Raw genomic sequence first — 13,714 nt, forward strand, 5'->3', positions numbered from 1 at the left:
GATTGCGCTATGGAATGGGCTGCCTGGGGAGGTGGTGGAGTCGCCGTCATTGGAGGTGTTCAGGAGGAGACTTGATGGGGTGCTTGGTGCCATGGGTTAGCTGTTTGGGTGGGTTGGATTGGTTGATGGGTTGGACACAATGATCTTGAAGGTCTCTTCCAACCTGGTTTGGTTTATTCTAATAAAGGTTTATTCTAATAAAGGTTTATTCTAATAAAGCTGGGGGTGTTCAGCCTGGAGAAGAGAAGACTCTGGGGGAACCTTAGAGCTACCTTCCAACACCTGCAGGGATCCTACAGAAAGGGTGCAGAGGGACTTTGTACACGAGTGTCCACAGACAGGACAGGGGGAAAGGGATTGAAATAGAAGGAGAATAGGTTTAGATTGAATCTTAGGAAGAAATTCTTCACCAGGAGGGTGTCAAGATTCTGGAATGGATTGTCCAGAGAGGCTGTGGAAGCCCCCTGGCTGGAGCTGTTGAAAGCCAGGTTGGATGTGGCCTTGAGTAAACTGGGCTGGTTGAGAGGTGGCAGCATGGCAGGGAGGTTGGATTAGATAATCTGTAAGGTCTCTTCCAGCCTAAGCCATTCTATGAGTCTATGGATAAAAGGCACAGCCTAAAGCTGCTTAACAGCTACTGTATATCTTCAACACTTAACCTTTATTAATAGTTTTAAAGATCTTTCAACAGCACAGCATTGGCTCTGCCCATGGCATCATTCTTCAGTCTTTTGCCTCTAATGTCTTTTCACATTGACTTCTATTAAGAGGTAGAGGCTGTACAAACAGCCAAGAGCAATGGGGAGCGTTCCTTGTTGCTCAACACTGACTCTGCTTCTCTGCCTCTCTGACAGTTCCCTCTCATAGAGTGTTCTTGTTCCTTCTCTAGATGTACTCAAAAAGCTGAAACAAAGGGAAGTGAGTCTGAAATGAGGCTGGAGTTCAGGAAGAAGTCTGCATGTTACATACTGGCTTTGCTTTGGATGGTTAGGTCCTGGTGGGAATGCATCACACTGGAGATGAGCTCCTCTGTACTGACTTTTGCTGCAAATTCTTGTAACAACCACCTGAACATACCTTTGATGCCCCCTTTTCTTTTTTTCTGTTCATTCTTGGGTTTTTTTGTTTGTTTTGTTTGTTTTGGGTTTTGTTTTTCAGATGGGTTCTCATTCCTTCAGCATTTTTAAAGCCAGAGTTGAAAACACAGAAGAGTTTCCATGCCACTGGCTTCACTCTGTAAGGCAGCTTTGGTTTAAAACAATAATAACTGTGGAGCCATGTATATAGCAGAAGATCTGGTACATAACATCAGCAGTCTCTTTCATAGGCATTTTCAAAAGGTTTAAGTCTGTATCCTGCCTGTAATTAATCTTCAAGCTTACCAAGTGTGCCCTCAACAACAAGAAGCAAACAAACAAAACCCAACCAAACAAAAACCAAAATAAACAAGGGGTTCTCCTCCCCCTCTACTCTGCCCTGCTGAGACCTCACCCAGAATATTGCATCCAGTTCTGGGCTCCCCAGTTTAGGAGGGACAGAGATCTGCTGGAGAGAGTCCAAGGGAGGGCTATGAGGATGCTGAATGGACTGCAGCACTGCCTGGGGAGGAGAGGCTGAGAGGGGATATGATCAATGTCTATGAATCTCTGAGGGCTGGGGATTAAGAAGGAGGGGTCAGGCTCTGCTCAGTTGCATCCTGTGATAGGACAAGGAGCAATGAATATAAACTACAGCACAGGAGGTTCCACCTCAACATGAGGAGAAACTTCTTCACTGTGAGGGTCCCAGAGCCCTGGAGCAGGCTGCCCAGAGAGGCTGTGGAGTCTCCTTCTCTGGAGCCTTTCCATCCCTGTCTGGATGTGTTCCTGTGTGACCTGTGCTGGATTCTATGGTCCTGCTCTGGCAGGGGGGGTGGACTTAATGATCTCCAGAGGTCCCTTCCAACCCCTGACATCCTGTGAGCCTGTGAAAAAAAGTAAAAACCAACCAAACCCAAAACTCAATATCCCCCACATGAAAAAAAAAAGGCGGGGGGTGGGGGGGGGGGAAAGGAGGAGGAGAGGGAACAACTAGAAGGACACCTCAGCAAACCTGCTGCCTCTCTGGAGAGAGCCATTGAGTGCAGAACTGGAAGGCCTAGGCAGCAACTCCTTCTCCCCTAGCTGGAGCATTATTTATAGAAAGTGGGGCAGCTCTGGCAGGAGGAGCTCAGGTACCTTGTTTAAATTGCTCTACCAAGAAACACTTCTTCACTCCCAGCATCACGTTTTCACTCTTGCTCTGTTGGGCTCCACTCCTAGGTGTGTACAAGAGCCTCTGTCCTGCAGGGATTTAGTTACCTAGGGAAAGCAAATCACAGAAAATATCTGGCAGAAGGAGACCTCCAAGCTCATCCAGTCCAACCTTTGACTCAGCACTGCAGGGTCAACACTAAACCATGTCCCTAAGCACCAGCTCCACACACTGCTTCAACACCTCCAGGGATGGTGACTCCAGCACTGCCCTGGGCAGAACATTCCAATGGCTGAGAGCCCTCTCTGGGAAGAAACATTTCCTAGCATCCAGCCTGAACCTCCCCTGCTGCAGCTTGAAACCATTTCCTCTGCTCCTGTCCCTTGCCACCAAGGAGCAGAGGCTGTCCTCCCCTCGCTCCAACCTCCCTTCAGGAAGCTGTAGAGAGCTCCCCTCAGCCTCCTCTTCTCCAGCCTATAGTCTTCTAAAGCTATCCAAAAACAACCATCTTCCCTCAAACACCCCCAGTTCCCTCAGCCCCTCCTCATAGTCCAGGTACTCCAGGCCCTTCTCCAGCCTCAGAATTTCTGTTTGTGTTCTGGCCAGGTCCAGTGTGAGGGAACCATGATCTAAGAGCTCTGAGCACCATTCAGCCAGACCTTATTCAGAGCCTAATAATTCAATGTCTCACCTGAGCTACAGAGATGGAGCTTCCAGCCACTGTGCTGCCTTAGAGCTGTGAGGATACTGTTTCTTCTGTTTGGTTGGTTGGAGTTTTTGACTTGGTTGAGGGTTTTGGGATAGCAATGCATCTGGCAATGGTTTGGTTTCAGTTTGCAGGTCCTGCATTATTTTCCTACGAAACTGGTGGCAAAATTCCAATCATTTTTTCAGATGTATGCCTGTCTTGGAAGTATTGCTTTGTATACCTCAGGAAGCTGACAGCAGGATTAAAAATTCCCATCCATCATCTGGTTTAGTATTATTCCCATAAGATTTATGAGTCCTCTCATACTTCAGCTTTTATTCACAGCCCTATGTTGTTTTATGCATGGGTCTGCAGAACAAAATGCCATCCAGGAGGAGGAGGACAGGTATTTTATTTCCCCTCCCCTCAGCAAAAAATGCTCAGGAAATATCACATTGCCACATGTGAAACTAGCTTTGCTTCCTTTTGATTCTTTCATGACAAGCCTCTACAGACTTCCTTTTCTTTCTGTCTTTGAATGTTGGCCTCCTAGCAAATAGGGGAGGTCATTCTCTTATTTCTGCTCCCCTGAGCAGACCTGACAATTCAGTTCTAGCTTCATCCTGATAACAGTCTTATTTTTGCATCGACATAATTCTCATCTTCTGCCTCTCTTGATAGAATACAGAGCTAATTAGTCTAAGGTGCTTAATTCATTACTTGAGTTTTTAATTATTTATTTTTTTAAAACTGAATTCTACCTAATGGACTTCAGCATGTACTGACTGTGCCTAAGTTCAAGTCCAAGTCTGATGTTGTATGGTGAAACCATTTTATCTTACAAATAAGTAACTGCTCGCTTTTGAGTTGTAGGGAGACCTAAACTAGAATTCCATTCCATACTGTGCTTGGTTGCTTTGCCCAAAGTTTGGGGGTAAAAGAATTGCCTTGACAATGTGTTTAATAAAGTTGCTTATGTTCTGTAGTCTACTGAAGTGTGGATCTAGCTATCTCTGTCTCTATCTCTCTATGTCTATATACTTCTACATAGCATAGCATAGCATAGCATAGCATAGCATAGCATAGCATAGCATAGCATAGCATAGCATAGCATAGCAAAGTAACCAGGTTGGAAAAGACCTCAGAGATCATCAAGTCCAACCCATCACCCAATACCATCTAATCAGCTAAACCATGGCACCAAGTGCCTCATCCAGGCTCTTCCTAAATACTTCCAGTGATGGAGACTCCACCACCTCCCTGGGCAGCACATCCCAATGGCCAATCTCTCTTGCTGGGAAGAATTTCTTCCTAACATCCAGCCTAAACCTCCTCTGGCACAGCCTGAGACTGTGTCCTCTTGTTCTGGTGCTGGGTGCATGGGAGAAGAGACTAACCCCCTCCTGGGTACAACCTCCCTTCAGGGAGTTGGAGACAGCAAGAAGGTCTCCCCTGAGCCTTCTCCTCTCCAGGCTAAGCAACCCCAGCTCCCTCAGCCTCTCCTCCCAGGGCTGTGCTCCAGACCCCTCCCCAGCTTGGTTGCCCTTCTCTGGACACCTTCCAGCAAGTCAACATGTTTCCTAAACGGAGAAGCTCAGAACTGGACACAGGACTCAAGCTGTGGCCTAACCAGTGCTGAGCACAGGGCAGAATGGCTTCCCTGCTCCTGCTGGCCACACAATCACTGATCCAGCCACCTCTTGGCCACCTGGGCACACTGCTGGCTCATGTTCAGCCTACTATCAACCAGCACCCCCAGGTCCCTCTCTGCCTGGCTGCTCTCCAGTCACTCTGACCCCAGCCTGTAGCACTGCATGGGGTTGTTGTGGCCAGTGTGTAGAACCTGGCACTTGGATGTGTTCAATCTCATGCCCTTGGACTCTGCCCATCTGTCCAGCCTGGCAAGGTCCCCGTGCAGAGTTCTTCTACCCTCTAACAGATCAACTCCTGCCCCCAGCTTGCTGTCATCTACAAATTTACTGATGACTGACTTAATCCCCTCATCCAGATCATCAATAAAGATATTGAACAGGATGGGGCCCAGCACTGATCCCTGGGGGACACCACTGGTGCCTGGCTGCCAGCTGGATGTGGCACCATTCACCACCACTCTCTGGTCTCGGCCTTCCAGACAGTTCCTGACCCAGCTCAGAGTGCTGCTGTCCAAGACAAAGGTTGACAGCTTGGCCAGGAAATCTCTATCTTTATATCTCTACATCTATATGTGTGTTTAAATATGTATATATATGTGTGTGTGTATATATATATATGTTGGGGTTCTTTTCATTTGATTTTGACAGCCAAGAAGTAGGCAGGGTATTCTCTATGGATTACTGACTATTATGCTTCATTTTGTTGAGAGCATCAGTAAAAAGGCAATAACCAACACTATGGCCAAAACAGTATTGCCATTAAACTCCAGTCCTTCAAACTTGCATTGGTGTGCTCAGCTTTCTGTAGGTGGGCAAAAGTCTCTGATTTCACTGAAACTCTGAAGCAGAGAGCTGAGTAAATGTCTTTAGCCTTATTCTAGTTGAGACTTCGACTGATTTCTGAGGAGTGTTGCAACCAAGTCTTGACACCAAGACAAGTTTCTGCATATGGTCAGCATTTTAAGTCCCTGAGGCAGTTTCCTGCTTTCCTGTTTGTGTCAAGATTCACCAGTTAAAAAGTTTTTCAATGTCATTTAATGCTGTTAGTGCTTTACCCCTCACTGGATGGTTCCTGTGTCAGTATGAAATAACCTTTACATGGGCAGCATGTTAAAATCTGGACCTGCAGCTCACCAATTAACTCAGACAAGTCAAGGGCCACAGTCAGATGTGCATATGACTATCATCTGTCCATACCACCATCATGTCCATACCACCATCATGTCTGTACCACTATCACCTGTCCATACCACCATCGTGTCTGTACCACCATCATGTCCATACCACCATCATGTCTGTACCACTATCATGGCCCTCAGGGATCAGTCCTGGGACCTGTCTTGTTCAACATCTTTGTGGGTGCCATGGACAGTGGCATTGAGTGCACCCTCAGCAAGTTTGCTGATGACACCAAGCTGTGTGGTGCAGCAGACAGGCTGGAGAGAAGGGAGGCCATCCAGAGGGACCTGGACAGGCTGGAGAGGTGGGCACAAGCCAACTTCATGAAGTTCAATAAGAGCAAGTGCAGGGTCCTGCATCTGGGTCGAGGCAATCCCAGGCACAAATCCAGGCTGGGCAGTGACTGGCTGGAAAGTAGCCCTGAGGAGAGAGACTTGGGGGTACTGGTGGACAAAAAGCTCACCAGGAGCTCTCAATGTGCACTTGCAGCCCGCAAAGCCAATCAGATCCTGGGCTGCATCAGGAGAAGTGTGGCTAGCAGGTTGAGGGAGGTGATTCTCCCCCTCTACTCAGCCCTGGTGAGACCCCACCTGGAGTACTGCCTCCAGTTCTGGAGCCCCTATTACAAGAGGGATGTGGAGGTGCTGGAAGGTGTCCAGAGAAGGGCCAGGAGGATGAGCAGAGGGCTGGAGCACCTCTCCTGTGAGGACAGACTGAAGGAGTTGGGGCTGTTCAGTCTGCAGAAGAGAAGGCTCCGAGGTGACCTCATTGTGGCCTTCCAGTATCTGAAGGGGGCTACAGGAAGGCTGGGGAGGGACTGCTCAGGATCTCAGGTAGTGATAGGACTAGGGGGAATGGAATGAAGCTGGAGGTGGGGAGATTGAGGTTAGATGTGAGGAGGAAGTTCTTCCCCATGAGAGTGGTGAAGCCCTGGAATGGGTTGTCCAGGGAGGTGGTTGGGGCACTGTCCCTGGGGGTGTTTAAGCCCAGGCTGGATGAGGCTCTGGCCAGGCTGATCTAGTGTGGGGTGTCCCTGCCCATGGCAGGGGTGTTGGAACTGGATGATCCTTGTGGTCCCTTCCAACCCTGAATGATACTATGATACTATGATACTGTGATCATCTATCCATATCACCATCACCTGTCTGTACAACCATTACCTGTCCGTACTACCATCATCTGTCCTTTGATCCTTCAGCAACTCCACCAGGCTTCCCTGCAATTACTTGAGGAGAAATGTATCTTAAAGGCTCATAGCTCTCTGTATTGACACAACTGTGTCGATACTTCCGTAGATGTGAAAAAGAGCAGAGGTGGAAAATAGCAGCACAGTATTTACAGCAGACCTTCAGTGAAGCAGAGATCACTGAACCTTAATGACTTTTTGATAGCCAAGAGAAGTATGCAGTCAGGCCACAGACATTCAGGCTCAATAGTTTATAGCTTTTCAGAGAAGGAGCTTGCGTGTCAGTGGTAGCCCATTCAGTTTTGTGTATGGAAGGCAGGTTAAAAAACCCAACCTTGCAATTGCATATCTACAAGAATGATTTACACACATTTGTAGTGCTGCACCACTTGGAGAACTGCCTAATAAAGTAATTAGAAGGTGGGGATGGGGCTGGGAGTTAAGGTGCATTTGCTGAGGTTTTGAGTTGTGTTGTTATAGTGTAACATGTGCAAGCATCCTGTTTATTGAGCACCTCCCCTTTGCCTCTGCCACAGGCCCCATGGAAGTAATGAATGTCATTGAGCTGCTCCCTGCACTTCAACAACAGGGCTTTTTCTTTTCTGAAGGTTAAAATGAGGGTTTATGGAGTAACTTTTGAGGAAGGAGGGTGGTAATGCTCTTAATTACTGGGATCTAAGAAGTATTCAGTGCAACCAGCTGGCACAGATTGCCCAGGGAGGTGGTGGAAGCCTCATTCCTGGAGGCTTTCAAGGCCAGGCTGGATGTGGCTCTGAGCAATCTATCTAGTGTGAGGAGTCCCTGTCCATGGCAGGGCATTAGAACTAGATGATCCTTGAGGTCCCTTCCAGCCCTAACAATTCTATGATTCTATTGTTACTACTTGTCTTTTAAGGATAGAATCATGATAGAATGGTTTGGGTTGGAAAAGACCTTAAAGATCACCCAGTTCCAACCTCCCTGCCATTGGAAGGGACACCTTCCACTAAGCCAGGTTGCTCAAGGCTTTGTCTAACATGCCCTTGAATACTTCCAGGAGGGGGTATCCACAGCCTCCCAGGGCAACTGGTTCCAGTGTCTCACCACCCTCACTGGAAAGAATTTCTTTCTAATTTCCAGTCTCAGTCTCCCCTCCTCCTTCTCAAAGCCATTGCCCTTCATCCTATCACTATAAGCCCTTGTAAAAAAAATCCCTCTTCAGCTTTCTTGCAGGCCCCTTTAGTACCAGAAGGCTGCTATGAGGTCTCCCCAGAGACTTCTACTCTCCAGGCTGAAGAGACCCAATCTTGAAAGGCAAAGGACAATAGAATGTGGCATGTAGTCACCATCTGTGCTAGGGACATTGTTATCAGTGTATCACCCAACAGGTAGGTGCTCAGACATATCTCATACATCACTGGTCATTTACATGTACCTCTCATTGTGTTTGGGGACTTTAAGCTTGTGGAGACTGACAAGACAAGACAGACAAGACCTCTGCTATGAGGACAGGCTGGGGTTATTCAGTCTGGAGAAGAGGAGGCTTAGGGGAGACCTATCTTCAGCCTGCCAGTACCTGAAGAGGGCTGCAAGAAAGCTGGAGAGACTGTTTGCAAAGGTCTGCAGGGACAGGACAAGTTCTTTGCCATGAGGGTGGTGGAACACTGGAACAGGTTGCCCAGGGAGGTGGTTGAGGCCCCAGCCCTGGAGATGTTCAAGGTGAGGCTTAAGGAGGCCCTGGGCAGCCTGATCTATTTGGGGATGTCCCTGCTGACTGTGGCTGAGGTGAGAGTGGATGAGCTTTGGAGGTCCCTTCTGGCCCAGACCATTCTGTGATCCTGTGATTCTATGAAAAGCTAACATTAAAGAGGAAAAGTGAAATGAGATTAAAGAACATGGAGAACACTAATGGCTGTGAAGCTTGTAATGGAAATATTGTTGAATTTTTGTGTGTGCTGATGGTGATGCAGGATCACTCAGTATCTAGAGCCATCCAAATCATGTTTTCCACTCCTGCTATCAGGAATTGTTTCAGTTGATCTGCATGACTTTACTGCTGTGAGGAAAATGTTTAACCTAGACAAACTACCTGAAAGGACATCGTAGAGAGGTTGGTGCTGGTCTCTTCTCACAGGTAATTAGTGACAGAACAAGAGGGAACAGCCTCAAACTGCAGCAGGGCAGGGTCAGACTGGACATCAGGAAGAATTTTTCCCATCAAGAGTGGTCAGGGATTGGAATGTGCTGCCCAGGGAGGTGGTGGAGTCCCCAGGCCTGGCTGTGTTTCAAGGTGGTTTGGATGTGGTGCTTGGGGCTCTGGTTTAGGGGTGACCCTTGTAGAGTAGGGTTCTGGGCTGGACTTGGTGATCCTGAGGGTCTGTTCCAACCTGAATGTTTCTGTGGTTCTGTGACAGTAGAAACCAGAGCACAGAATTCACTTGTGAGCAATTCTAAGCTAATGAAGTGACAATTGGCTCATAATAGGAAGATCATTTTACTTGGTGTTTCCATTTTCCCAGCTCATTGCAGGGGTTTGTCAGAATGGTATGTTTCCACTGTCTCCTGAAGACAAAGTTTTTGTGCCTGGCTTTCACTGGAATAGTAGCACTTCAGAGGTGTGTTGCCCTGCCAGTCCTGCTGGGATGGTTATACACAGTGAACACAATGAGAGAAGTCCTTGCAGAAGCCAAGTTCAACAGAGGAAAATAGGTTGTTTATTTTAATTTTAGGTACAGACAAAGCTGAATTATCTCCAAAATCACCACAAATAATTTATCATGTTAGCTAGGCACTTTCTTCCCTGCCCTGTCATCAGATCTAATGGTTCTTTCTTAATTTACGACAGAAATACCATGGAATAAGGTAAATGTCAGCTATAATGATGCTGTTTGTTATGATGAAAACACAGAGGAGGAAATTATGTTTAATGCATCAAAGCAAGAAATTTCAAATAGGTTATTTCAGCTCCCTTGATTTAGTGTTTCTTTGGGGGAGAGAAGAATGAAGGAAAGGTGAGAAATTCTTAAAGAAAATAAGTGTGGAAAAGTGCATCAGAAAGAGTTGTCAAAGACTCTGAGAGAAACAAAAGGTTCTTAGATGTAGAAACATGTGTGTCTCATAGATGAAGGACCTATGAGCTCTTTCAGAGATTGCTAGACACACTAACATCCAGCTAGCTAATGATCAGATAGTCTCTTCTGGCATGGGGAACTGACTCCTCACATAGAAAAACAGAATGGTCTAGGCCAGAAGGGACCTCCAAAGGTCATCCAGTCTGACCTCAGCCACAGTCAGCAGGGACATCCCCAACTAGATCAGGTTGCCCAGGGCCTCCTTGAGCCTCACCTTGAATATCTCCAGGGAAGGAGACTCAACCACCTCCCTGGGCAACCTGTTCCAGTGTTCCACCACCCTCATGGTGCAGAACTTGTTTCTAACATCCAATCTCAATCTACTCTGCTCTGGTTTGAAGACATTGCCCCTGGTCCTGTCCCTGCAGGCTTTTGCAAGCAATCTCACTCCAGCCCTCCTGTAGCCCCCTTCAGGTACTGCCAGGCTGCTATTAGGTCTCCCTGGGGCCTCCTCTTCTCCAGGCTGAACATCCCAGGCCCCTTAGCCTCTTCTCGTGGCAAAGGTGCTCCAACCCCCTGATCATTTTCGTGGCCCTCCTCTGGACCCTCTCCATCAGGTCCATGTCCTTCCTGTGCTGAGGGCTCCAGACCTACACACAGTACTCCAGGTGAGGTCTCACCCGAGCAGAGCAAAGTGGCAGAAGACGTGAAGAGCTACCTGGATCTGAACTGACTTCTGTGTGCTCTGCCACCACTCTGCTTTGTTTCTTTCATCAAAGTTTTTCTACTAATTCCTCTCTACCATAATCCATCACATTCTCAAAGCTAGTTTTCCAGCCTTCTGGATTCCTGTTCCTTCTGTGCACGTCTTCTCCAGAGGCTGCTGCATTTGGCTTGGTGGCTTCTCCACAGAACAAAATCAATCCTTAATTTACTTTTATTACAGCCCAGACCTGTGACAAAAACGAGCCAAAACTGATTGATGGGTATGAGAAGAAGAGTTAGGAGTGAGATGGACAGGTAATCAGACAGAAAACACATGCATGTCCTTCGCCAGTTGCTAGAAGTACTCTCTTTGCATTTGCTGTTCGTAGCCCTACCCAAGCTCTTAGATCTGACCGAGCACTTGCTGAAGGGACTCCTCTCCTGCTGCCAATAGCAGATCCATAGGCAGAAGCTATAGCTGTGGCTGCAGGTGTCAGCATATTCCCTGCTTCTCTTGCTTCCCCTACTGGCTTTGTCCACCATTTGTGACTTGCTTCTCACCTGGCATAATTGTAAGGTGGCATTGACAGAAACAGTGCTTTGCATGTCTTTCACCCTTTTACAGCTCTTGAAGAGAAAGGAAAGAAAAGGTAAAAGGAAGCTAGAAGCAAGGGTCATGACTGTGAAATGTGATGAACAATAGGAGTAGAAATGATAGAAGGACACAAAAATACAGCAAGAGAGCAGAGTGAAACTGTATATAGAGAGTGTTGAGGTATGGTAAGGAAGTTTAGGAGGAACCAGGAAAATTCTGGAGGAGAAAACAACTCTGCAAATAATGAAAAAAAAAAATAATAAAGGAGTTTGAGAGAGATGAAGGAGGTTGATTGGCTGGGTGCTTGCAGAGACAGAGAAGGATTTGGCATTAAAAGAATTTGGCTTGATACTTGGCACTCACTGGGCAGATCGAGCAAGGAAAGGCAGAGCTTATTTTCTGCTTTCCTTTTAACCTAGACAAGGTTGATAAGATGTTACAAATATAGATGTCTCACAGTGTGGCATTCTCCCCTTTACTAATGAAATTAATGACTTGACACCATTTTTTCTTCCATTTTTGTTTTCTCAAGCTTTTTTTCCTGGTTAGATCATGCCCCAAATGCCTTACTGCTGTTAGACACCATGTGCTCCATCTAGCAGCACAGCCGCTTCCACGCAAGGTGCATAACAGGGGGGCTCAGGCAACAAAAGAGATCTGTACCATGAAATTAAAAGGAGGCAAAAGAAATCCACTTCAGCAGAAGAGACCTATACCATGAGATGAAAAGGAGGCAAAAGATATCTACCTCAATAGAGGAGATCTATACCACGAGACGAAAAGGAGGTGAAAGAAATCTACCTCAGTAGAGGAGATCTACACTCTAAGACAAAAAAGGAGACAAAAGAAACCTACCTCAGTAGAGGAGATCTATACCATGAGATGAAAAGCAGGTGAAAGAAATCTGCCTCAGCAGATGAGATATATATCATGAGTTTAAAAGGAGGTGAAAGAAATCCACTTCAGCAGAGGAGTTCTATACCATGAGTGTAAAAGGAGGCAAACACATTTACCTCTGCAGCAGTTCCTGCTAAATTCACTGCTCAAAGGGTTGACTTGACTGCATAACCACTTGCTGAGGTTCACATAGTAAGGCTAGGGGATGAGATGCAGGCTCTCAACCAAACTCAATATTAATAGTTCAAACAAAAAAAAAAGTGAAAAGCATTGAAATTCTTTCTATGTACTGCACAACGTTATTATTAATAATAATAATATAGTAATATTATACATAAATAATAGCATTAAATAATAGTAATAAATTATAGTAATATTATCTATACATTATACTTACACTAATAGTAGTAGTTGTTGTTATTATTATTATTATTATTATTATTATTATTAAGAAGAAAAATGTCTCCCCAGCAGAGTAACTCTTGATGCTGTTTTGGCATTTGCTCTTTTTTTCCCCTGAGATACTGAAGGCATGCCCTGCCTGTTGAGATGCAGTAAATATCCAATCTTCTTTGTATATTGGCCAAAGGAAATGATTTTCTCTCTTTTCCTGTGCACATAATATGCACACCCTCGCACTCTTGCAGATACAGAAACATTCACCTGTTTAAAGTATGGAGAAAGAAAATGAAAGAAATTGGAGGAAAGGAAAAAAAAAAAGGAAAAGGATATAAAACTTCACATGTGAAAAAAATGAACCAATTTGCTCCTTAAACTTTCTATTAAGTAAAGGCAGGATTGTCCTCCTTATTCTGAAGTGGTGACAGAGGCGCAAGAGTGGATGTTGCACTCAAAATGTGACAGGACAGAGAGAGTCAATGTCTGGGCCACTCTGTACAATTCAAATGGTCCCTACGAACCAGGACTTCTTTCACAATGCAGAGAACAACCTTCAAGTTGGCAGTAGGCTCCAGCTTTTATTGAAAGGTCATTTGGTGGTCACTGAAGCAAGTCTATTTCCTAATGCATGGATGTCCTCTTCACTAAAGACTTCTCAGATGACCTCTTCTTTGAAGTTACTCCAGGTAAAGCACTGTCCTGGTTTAGAATGGGGCAAAAGAATGACACTCACACAGATGGACTGGATAGTGATGGAAAGCTTAATTGGAAAAGCAATTGGTGTTCTACAAAACTACAGAAGCATAGTGATAAAGATGTCCCAAAGCATACAGAGTGCTTTACACCACACCCAAAGGTCCCAGGCTTCCCTTAGAATCATAGAATCACAGAATCAAGCAGGTTGGAAAAGGCCTCAGAGATCATCAAGTCCAACCTATTACCTAACGCCTCCTAATCAATTAAACCATGCCTCCAAGTGCCACATCCAAGCCTTTTCTGAACACCTCCAGGGATGGGGACTCCACCACCTCCCTGGGTAGCACGTTCCAATGGCCAATCTCTCTTGCTGGGAAGAACTTCTTCCTAACATCCAGCCAAAACTTCCCCTGGCACAGCTTGAGACTGTGTCCT

Source organism: Melanerpes formicivorus, unplaced genomic scaffold (genome assembly GCF_026170545.1).
Source record: "Melanerpes formicivorus ecotype bairdi unplaced genomic scaffold, bMelFor1.0.p_v2 SCAF_4, whole genome shotgun sequence".
Lineage (NCBI taxonomy): Eukaryota > Metazoa > Chordata > Aves > Piciformes > Picidae > Melanerpes > Melanerpes formicivorus.